Raw genomic sequence first — 11,402 nt, forward strand, 5'->3', positions numbered from 1 at the left:
AGATTCATACTGAGCATGCATATGTAATGCATGATTTAATGACTGAATTGACTCATGAATACATGACTGAGACTTATGGTAAATAAGTTTCTCATAAGGAGAATGCATATCTGATGCATGAACACATGACTTATCTAATGCATGAGCATATGATTGAATATGCTATGGTAAATGGATACCAAGTTTAGAATAGGAATCTAAGCATGAAATTGGTTTGTAACTGAAATTTGAACATAAAACTAAATAAGATCTAAGGAAAGCTATTACCTTGGGCTGAGCCAGAGTTTTGTGGAGAAGAGGTGAGGGTGCTTGGATCACATGTCTTCTTATGCTTTTCAAGTAGCTCCCTCAACAGAATGACCCCACCAAGGAACTTTGACTAGAGGGACTTCTTTGTTCCTCAGTCTTCGAGTTTGATAGTAAAGGATTTTGACTGGAATCTCTTCTTAAGATCATAAAAGAAATAATGAATCCTAACTCATCTCGCAGCCTCTTAGTCATAAATATGGCGTGCTTCACATCCATGATCAAGACTCTACATAACGTGGCTCATCTATCGCCTTAGGAATTTTCAAAACCTTAGGTTCTGATATCAAGTTTGTAATGCCTCTAAAGTAACCCTAGGATGTCACACTGTGCTCCAGACTACGAATTTTCCCTAGCTAACCCATTCAACCTACTTAACTTTAAACTATAAGAAAAGTAAACTAACAAAAATATAACTTGAAGCTAGCAATTCTTAGAAGCTTTGGCAGATAGATGTGAAGAACGCCTTCTTGCATGGAGAATTGCATCAAGAAATATACATGGAGCAGCCACGAGGGTTTGAGAGTAAATCTCACCCTGACTACGTCTGTAAGTTAAGAAAAACTCTTTATGGGTTAAAGCAAGCACCAAGAGTATGTTATGGAAAGATTGCAGAGTTTCTAGTACAAAGTGGATATTTAGTGGCTCCAGGAGACTACGTAGATGAAATCCATCAAACAAAACAAAATTTAGCATTCCGCTTCCACTTGGAGAACTTAAGCATTTTCTCTTGGGCATCTTTGAACAACTATTTGAACTTAAAACTTAAATAGTCTAACAAGCCTCTATTACTGACTAGAGAGCAACTGAGATAGACCCCAACTAAGTAAATCATATAACTAAAAAGCTTCCATCCATGAACAAAAGTTTGAGGAATTAGGTCCTCAGACTATGAGGACTCACCCAAAACTCAGGATAGAGGTGATGATACCCGTGATCAATCATGCTACTAGAAATAAGCATTATAAGATAATGTGTCATATAGACATATATGTGGGTCAGTACCTATCTAATGTAATAAGTATGTGGTGGTGAATGCCTAAGTAAGAAAATAGTTGGGTATACACATAAACATTCAAATAATGCATCCTAAGTGTAAAATACTCATCTAAAGCTTGAATAAAATGAAAACTACAAAATCAAAACATGAGTAATGAAGTATAACAATAAACTTTTTGATCCATAACACTTAGTTCCAAAGATTTAATTTTATTGCTTTATTGTGGGTGTTTATTCTAACTAACTTAAACCATGTGAGCTACCATGGAGTAGAACGTCTTACCCACTTTGGGGAGAGTTGTTCTACCCTTGCCATCAGAATAAAACCTTATTCTTAGTGATCAATTTACTTCATCCATATTAGGGACAAAGATTAACCTATGGTAGCTTGTAGTTTCAAGTAATTTAGGATACACTTATCCACATTCCCTTCTCGGTGTTAAATACTACTCCCTGAATACTTATATGCTCATACTTTAGTAAATCTACCTTAAATTAGCATAAAGGTTTATAGAATGAAAACTAGTTATGCTTCTCATTACTTTAAATCATAATAAAGATGAACAAATGTGGATTTTGTATCTTATCTTAAGATCTAAAGATCAATATTTGCATTGAATCATAGTATAAACTTATCAATGGAGCTTAAGAGCATAATGTTCTTGTAAACTCTTTACTTGTGCTCAAGTCTCTTAATATATATACTTAAATTCTTAAAAATTCATGCTCAATAATTATTCTGAAATACTTCAATGATTTCAGTCAAGATAATGAAATTTAAATCACAATATAAATCTTATTAATCAAAGGATGAACATATGTAAATCTTGATGCACTTAAAGCCTTTAATCTCATGGTAACATCATAGTTCAAGAATATGGCTATTTGGGTAGGAACCCGAATTCAAAGTAAGAAAATTCAAACATGTTCATAGACCCCACAAACCAAAAGTTTCTTGACTTGTGAAGAAAGCTTAGATTTTGGAACTTGGAGGATGAACTTGTGAGAGAATCCCTAATCTAGACGTTCCTAAAGATAGAAAGATATAAATCTTGTTATTTTGTTAGAGATAGTAGGAAAATAACACATCTTTGAGAGTTATAGGTCATGGATGGGAACTTATAAGATAGAAAAAGACCAAAAATCCCTTAGCTAAACTTTATAGAAAAATACTCATTAGTTTTTATTGTTCTACCATACGACTCGTATGGTATAGTACAACTTAGCACCCTAACTCTTAAGCTTAGCAAACTCAAAAGGATACATACTGGTGAATATAGGAGTTCCACTTACGAGTAGTATTATCTTCATATGCTTATAATCCTCTACTCGTACCTTGGACAGAAACTTAGGAAGACTACACTGACGAACTTACGACTTAATATCAAACCAATCGTACCCTACCTGACGGCTTCTAGGGGTCAAGTTGTATCCACAATAGAAATTTCACCCAACCACATTGTCTTTCATACAACTACAACATACTACTAGTATGGTGTAGGTATGACTCAACTGTAATACACGGGGTATTACAGTTGGGTTGTCCCATACAACCCATACTTGCTTTGTAAGTTTGATTCTCATATGGATGTTGAAATTTGTTCTAATATTAAAGTTGTGAACTTTATATATATACACACATATATATATATATATTTGCAAGGGACACGGCAAAATTGTTTTTTCTTTATATAACAATGTTTAAATAAACAAAATAAGGGAATATCGATTAGCTAAGAGGAGTTAACCATCTTCAGAGACGTGGAATTTATTTTGATTTCCAATTAGTGAAATGACTCCAAGAGTGTATCACCTTCAATTACAATAACAAGGCCAAACAAATTTTCTTTAAAAAGTACTGAAAGTGTGAATAAAATTCTATATAATTCAATGATAAACAAAATAATGTTGACTCTGTTTTTGCTATGAATAAAACAATTGATAATGCTATAAATATTAAAATGTTGGAACCCTTGGGGGTTGCATCACACAGTGAGGTACCAAGTCCCTTAAAGTCAATAAAACAATAAAGTATAGGAAAACTAAAGGTTGTGGAGGAAAATAACAACACACAATATCTAACATGGAAACATCCTTGCTTAAGGGAGAAAAAACTACGACATTCCCACTCAAAAACCTCAAAAGTTCACTATAATCAACCACTTGAGTATAAACTCAAAATTGAACCTAACTTTAGGTTCCTATCGCTTGTAATACCTTTACTAAAAGCTCATCTTGAAAACGCTGCCAAGGCACTATCTCTAAACAAACTTAGACAACTCTACCTAAGAACTCTATAAACAAAGAGAAAAGATCATTACTCTTATATCATGAGTAATTCGATTACAAATTAGGACTCACTCAAGAGCTCTCTAATTCAACACACACATGGAAAACGAGCTTGGGTAATATCAGATATGGAGTTTTTGCGTTTCTCTCTCTTCACCACTCTTTTTGTATTTGCAAAAACTTTTTGATGAAGAAGCATATTCTTCATTTTATAGATAAGAGATTATTAGGGATGAAATGTCATTAGATCGGGTGTCTTAATTAGATAAAGCAACACCTTCCAGTTTGTTACACAAACAGATAACGATATGCAGATGCATGAAAATTGTATTGTTGCCTCAAACATTTAAGGACTTGGTCCCTCTAGTCATCTATTTATCATCAAAACTACATATAGCATTTCCCCCCCTTTTTGATGATGACAAATCAACCTCAAAGAGTTAAGCATAAATACACATTCATCAAATTTAAGCAATGTAATTACCACTAATGAAGATGAATGTTCCCCCTATCATTATGCGTCCACCATTATGCAACATAGGGACAAAACCTGGTCCCCTGTTATAATTTTTTATGCACATTCATAACATTAAATCAGTATGATTACTATTATTGAAAATGAATGTTCCCTCTATCATCATGCTTCCACTATCATGCAACACAAGGACCAGGCCCCTTGTTGTCTGCTTATCAAGCTTCAATTTCTTCCCACTTTCATCATTCACCCTTCATTCATCTATTCAGCATATCACATACTACCCCTTATCAGTATTCCATGAAATATGCCACTTAATTCATCATAAGCCTCATTATTAGTTGCACTACACTTCTTCCTTATACATAAAGTTAGCATTCATCCTTTTAGCGTCATTAAAAAGTGCATAAAGTAAACCAAGATTAAAATAAGTTAAAAGTAGTTAACTCATGACCACGGGACAACATTAACATCAATAATTGCAATTTAAAGGGAACAAATGTAACACATGAAGAAAAGATTCATTCATAATTAGAGGATAAGTATCATTGCAGTGCATAATTTAAATAATCTAGGTAAAAATACATTGGAATCAAGAAGTATTAACAGGTGAACAACTAGGAAATTTTTTCAAAGGAGTAGGGACAAGTTGTTGTTGAGATGCCCTATCACTGTATTCAGGCTGAGGACCTCATCAATTAATATTGAAACTCTTTTCTTCAGTTCTTTGTATTTTAGAGACACATGGGCTTCTTTTGGAGAGATGAGGAATTGTCACCTGGAGCTTGCTAATTTCTTCATCTTTGGCTGCTAAGTTGAACTACAGTTCTTTTATTTCCTTACTGAGCTCCCTTTGAGAAATTCAACCTGATTTAACACTTCTAATTTTGACTAGTGTCTTCATGCGAAGCATTTATAGCACAATTCCTTAGGTTCCATTTTCATAGATAATATAAAATTGGTCAAATACTTTGTTCAACCAATATGGATAAGGCATCCCATGTTTTGCAATTTTTCCAAGAACAACTTTATGAATTTGTTCCATCATTAAAGCAGGTAGATTAATGAAATAAAAGCTACAAAAGCATTCCATCACATAAATATTAGTGGCTGAGGCAATGTTTCGATTCTGTGAACTAGGCAAAATCACCTTGTTCACAAAGTCAAAAACCAATTGAAGTTCACTCTTGAGTGATTTCCTATTCACTACAGCCACATATTTCCCTTTGACCGTTGATGCTTTTTCAAAGAATTCAATTAAAGTTAGCTGCTTTGAGATAGTTCTCACACCATATATAGGAACTTCTAAAATTCTTCCCACTATTTCTTCATTAAGCTTTATTTTCTTTACTTAAACCTATGTAGTTAGATTCAACAATCGTTTGAGAATTCCAAAGTTAAATAGAATTCCCTGACTATCTTAACTAAAATTGTGGGAATAGGTCCTTCCATGAGTGCATCCAACCTTGATGTTTAACCAGCTTAACTAATTCTACCAAACCAGGTTTTGTTACCATATTGAATTAAAAATCCTTCCATTTAACACCTTTTGATACTTCAAGAACCTGATTCAAACTTCCTTGGATGCAACCTTACATTTCTCCTCATTCTTTGTTCTACTATAAATTATCACATATTCTTTTTTAGCTATTTTCTTTTCTTGGGACCAGGTCCCTCATGTGTCAGTTGCTTCTAAATAAATCTTCCAAACCATTTTCCATAGATTCTTGGTGTTTTACTAACACTAATTTTCTTGTGATCAACTGTGATCTTTCCTAAGCTATTTTACAACATTATGAGGTTTTCAGCAACCTAGGTTTCATTATCACAACACCATCAGGACATTTTTGAGGATTCATGGATGATTCTTCATCAACAAGTTGAGAGATATAGGAGTTAGACTTTGGAAAAGTAGGAGAAGCAGGATGTTTTTCAGAAAGGTTCAGGAAGGGATTTTTAACAATGCTTAGCTCAGAATCCTTTGAAGGACATGAAGATGGGAGAGATGCAACCATCAGGAAAGTTTGTTTCTAAGAAGGGCTATTTAGGATTAGGATTTTCCTTTTTGATAAGAGAAGGAGTGGGTGCGGCAAGATTTAAGAAATAATGAGCACCAAGAAGGGTTTTTTGTTGGAATAAAATATGATAAATTTCAAATTTAAGGTGACTTACCTACCTTTTTAGAATAGGACAACTTTTTCTGACACAAGGATGGGCATGACTCTAGTTTTTCTTATAAAAGCAGACCAAAATTTGCACATACAAGATACTAACCTGAGAGATGGGATTAGGTCCCCCTCTAGTTTGAGTGAATTTTCAACTTTGTGCTTGTCATATCTGTCAACCTTTAAATTTTTTCCCCAAGGTGTAAATATGCAAAGGTATTATCATGACCCTAGACTACCCCCTAGTCATAACGTGGTGCTTGGAACAGTAATTGATCCCAAGATAACCCATGATTTGGCATACTGCTAGAGCAACTGATTAAAATTATATAAAACTAAATTTACTGAGTGGAAACATGATCATGAGAAAGTATGAATCAATATAATACTGATAAAACTTACAACTGAAGAAAGAAACTTGACTCACAAGTAATGACTCTGACTGACTATATATGAAGCCTCTATGATACTGACTATAGATAGATGGGGCATACCTCTAATTACTACTTATCAATACATATGAATAATAATAATATAGTACATGAACTACAACTAACTTGACTCCCCAAAATAAGAGAACTCATCACCTGCTAATTGGAAGCTGCAAACTATTTGATCATGATGTGAGGTGTACAAATGGTACCTACATTATGAGACAATGTATCACATAGACATATATGTGGATCAGTACATTGGAACGTACTGAGCATATGAAGATATGAACTAAATAATGAAAATATTTATAAAATGCTTTAAAACTGAGGATATAAGTTATTTGCTAAAACATACAGTTAAAAGAATGGCTATCCATGAAAACTGTAAGTCATTGGGAGATTTATAAATCACGAACTGAAAATAATTTTGTAAGCTAGCAAGCGGTAAAACATGGATACTATATGCAAATCTCATGTAAAGCTGAATAGACTATAAAAAGCACTGAGGATCATGTATGGTTATTAGGCATGAAAGCACGAACATGAAAAATAGATTCAAGACCAACAAAAACATGTACTGACATGACAAGCAAATATGGGATTTTAAATCAGTGAAAGTGTTGATGAATCAAACATGAGATTTTAAAGGTCGAAACAAGGACGCAAATCTTTTAAAAACTAAAATTGGTTCCACAAGTATGTCTTACATGCTTGCACACATCGAGTATTTGCTGACTAGCATAAAAATCACCGAGCCAATGACCTTTTTGTGCGATAATGTTATGACAAATATACAAGAGGTCTGGGCTTATGAGGTACTAACTAAATGCTTGGAGCCTGTGCATAAAAAGAAAGATGTAGCAACACAAACACCATGACAATTTTTATGTCATGACAATTTTTTATATTTGATAAAAATTGAATATTTTATAATGCAACAGATTCTCTATTTGTTATAACATATTGTCTATCTGTTCTAACAAATAGTTTATCTATTGCAATAGGTTGGTCATCTATTCCACTATGTGGATATTTATATCTAAGTATATCTATTGCAACAGATAGGTCATCTATTGGAACAAATCAAACAGTAGGAAGACCTGTTTGATAATTTCAAATAGATGACCTACATGTTGTAACATATATCTAAATCCGTTTAATAATTTCAAACAGATATGTCGTCTGCTGCAACAGATACATTATTTGTTACAATATTCAAATCTAGTATTCCATTTCAATTAATACGTTCAAATCTAAGGATAACATAGACAAAATAAAACAAATCAAAGCTTTTAGAAATTACATGAAATAAATCAACAAATAAATGAAATGTAAAAAAATTGTCATGGGTATAGATCTTAACAAATAAATCAACATTTATGTTTTGGTGCCAACAATTCCTAAGGATAGGTTATTAATTTGATGGACTCATGTTGTAAGGATCTACTCAATATGGATAAGGTTGTTCTTCATTTGGTGCTATAAAATTTGGCTTTGGTCGTCGTGGATCTTTAATGTCGCTTGCGTAGGATTTCTGAGCTTTTGCTTCTCTATATTTCCATACAAGAGTAGTCTATATTTTACGGAGTAATCTGACATCAAATCTATCATTTGGTACTTATAATCCATCTTGCAAATACTCGACATAAGCGGTAACAAAAGGACTACAATCCCTGCATTTGTAGAAATCAGATAATTCATATATTGCAATTAATGTAAGTGTTGTGAAATTTATAAAATAAAACTAAATCATGATACTTGATTAATACTTATAGTCTGCCAATAGGTTGTTGAGTGATTTCTTCAATATATTCTACATCAAATAAATTGTCCATGTTGTCCCGATATTCTTTAATTATCCACCAATCAGTACGAACCTTTTAGTACAAAAACCTACTTATAACAAAGTAAGCAGGCAATATTTTGGCTAGCTTTTGTATCTCAGATGACGTATTAGAACATCTCCTTCCCGACTTTGAGTTGTAAAATCGGATGCACCTCTCTTTTAGAACAACAACAACCAACACCTAATGGAATCCATCACTTCAATTGATGATGTTGATTAAGCCTTCCTCATTTTGGGAAACTTCTAGTTGTTGTTGACAATACCTATCGTAGGCATTATTGGTGTAAAGTTTGTACAAACAATTGTCTGTCGTGTATCTTTATTGTTCTTGTGTTTGCAACATGGCCTTCTTTCGGAGGCAGTAAAGAATAACATTGATGTGCTGCACATATTATCAAATCAAATATTTCAGATTATATGACAGTAAAATTAATACAAAAATACAATTTAATAAAATACTAATAGTAAGATGTATGACATTTAAACCTCATCATTCCAGCAAGTTTGGGGCTGTGACATCAGTTAAAACCAATTCTTCTTTCTGGGATGTGCAACAATAAAGTCAAACATATCATAACTAAGACCCAATTCATTCACTTTGTAGTATTCGTTATTTTGTTTTCTACATGATTTATATGTGTTATTGTCATGTTTTTACAGCAACAATTATATAAATCAAAATCTTTAAAAATGATCTATTTACCTGCCAGCATAAAGCTTTAACAGCACATCGGTAATCTATCCTGAATAGTCATCGATCAACTTTATTAGTTTTTTGGATGCCTTATTTGAGATGTTGAACCTTTCAAACGGGTAATTCTTCCATTCTTTCGGACTGACAAGGTTTACTTTTTCTTAATATTTGGAAGAACTTGATGGATTATCAACTATGAAATTATGTTGTTCAATAGTAGCTTCTACTGTGATATCCACCTGGAAAGCCACAATTGTCAATCCTAATCATAGAGATACTAACTCATCTATTTTAGCAAATCAAATAGGTCTTACTCCTATTTTAATTTGTCTAAACAAATAAGACATATGCTACAACAGGTGGATAATTTATTTAGACAAATCAAAATCGAAGGAAGACCTATATGATAATTTCCAATAGATGACCCATCTATTGCAATATATGACTCATCTATTTGGACAAACTAAAATAGTAGAAAGTTTATTCTAATAGATGACACATCTGTTACAGCAGATAAGTCACTTGTTGGTATAAATTAAAATAGTAGAAAGACCTGTTTGATTTGATAAACTAGACAAGATGTATGTTGGAATAGATAATGTGTCTGATGCAATAGGTTAGTCAATTATTGCAATAGATGCATATATCTGATTGATAATTTCTAATAGATGTGTCGTGTGTTGCAACAGATATGTAGTTTGTTTGATTGTTGGATTAGATAATATATATTCACCTTTGTAAATCATGTTGGTTTCTAGTGGACCTTAAACATTGATCAAAAGTGCAAGACAGAGATAGAGGAGTTTCAATTTTGTTTTTTTTGGGTGTTTGATAATGCCTTTAGAAATTTTTTTCCTCCTCCCCTGAGCCGCCTTAATCTCTGATTGAGTGTATGGATGTAAAATCATTTTTGATGATATGACACCCCTCTTAGATGTCAATTCCTTTACAGAAGCAGTTAATGCATCAATAGTATTAATCACTCCATCATGTTTTACCTTGCAGCCTTGATATTTGCATGCAGAACATTTGCTAGGAGGGGTAAAATCTATAAAATCCGCATAATCATAAATATAATAGTTTTTTGTTTCAAAAACTACAAGAAGAGCATGATTATCTCCAACAGTAGCACCACTACCGCTACCACTGCCACCACCAACGACTCTATCACCATTAACACTATTAGCAACAATAAGCCCACCCTCCAAAATTATTAATCTTGTGATGGTTGTTTCTCCAAATAATTCATTTTTATTCTATCGATGACCATAGGGTCCGATGAAGTTTGCACAGACCATAAAGTAAGAAAAAATGGTATCTTTAAAAATCATTAATTAAAATAAAAACTTAATTAGAATTAGACTTACTGCTTCCTTTGAGGGGTTGAATAGATCAAGAAATTTTGCATTTTAATCATTTTTGGCCGACAACTATCTTAGGATTCTTGGACATAAAACTTTTTCCTAGCGGTTCACTTGTTGTCTCAAATAAGGAATGACTTCAAAAGTCCAAGTGTGTAGAATAACTGCAATAAATCAAAAGCATTATTCCATAAAAAATAAATGACTCATAATAAAGAAAATACATACCATGAAAGCCCATGAAAAGCCATATAAGTTGACTGTTTTTGGCATCAACAGAGTCAACAAATATTTGACAGTCATTTTGAAGCTTTAATTACCCTAAGGATAGCTATTAAATGCCTCAAAATCCTCAGTGAGTTTTATTATTAAACCGAGTAGTACGTTGTTGTTAACGTCTCTCGCCCAAAGAATATTATACACAAACTAAACCAAGCACAATGATTACTTGTGATTCCTTGAAAGTCTTTTACCTTTCAATGCCTCAATCAGATTTTTATTTTTTAAGCTTGGACCAGTAGGGGACACCAAGTCATTATCATCACTTGACTTGCCTCTGCCTTTTTCTGGTTTGCAGGTTTTTCTTTTTTGGGTTACAATAGTTATTACTTGAGAAGGAGAAGGAGGGTAACATTTTAGTCGAATAATTATGGCAAACTCCTTCCAACCAAAACAAAAAGGCATGCCATAGTAATTTATCCACACCTCATCCATCTTATCTTTATTTTCATTCATAAACCTATGCTTGAGAAGATCATTTACCATTTCATTTGGAAACGAGCATTGTTGTCCTCCGATAAATCAAGATATTGTCCAAAGCAGTTGTCCCTGAA

Source organism: Capsicum annuum, chromosome 11, assembly GCF_002878395.1.
Source record: "Capsicum annuum cultivar UCD-10X-F1 chromosome 11, UCD10Xv1.1, whole genome shotgun sequence".
NCBI lineage: Eukaryota > Viridiplantae > Streptophyta > Magnoliopsida > Solanales > Solanaceae > Capsicum > Capsicum annuum.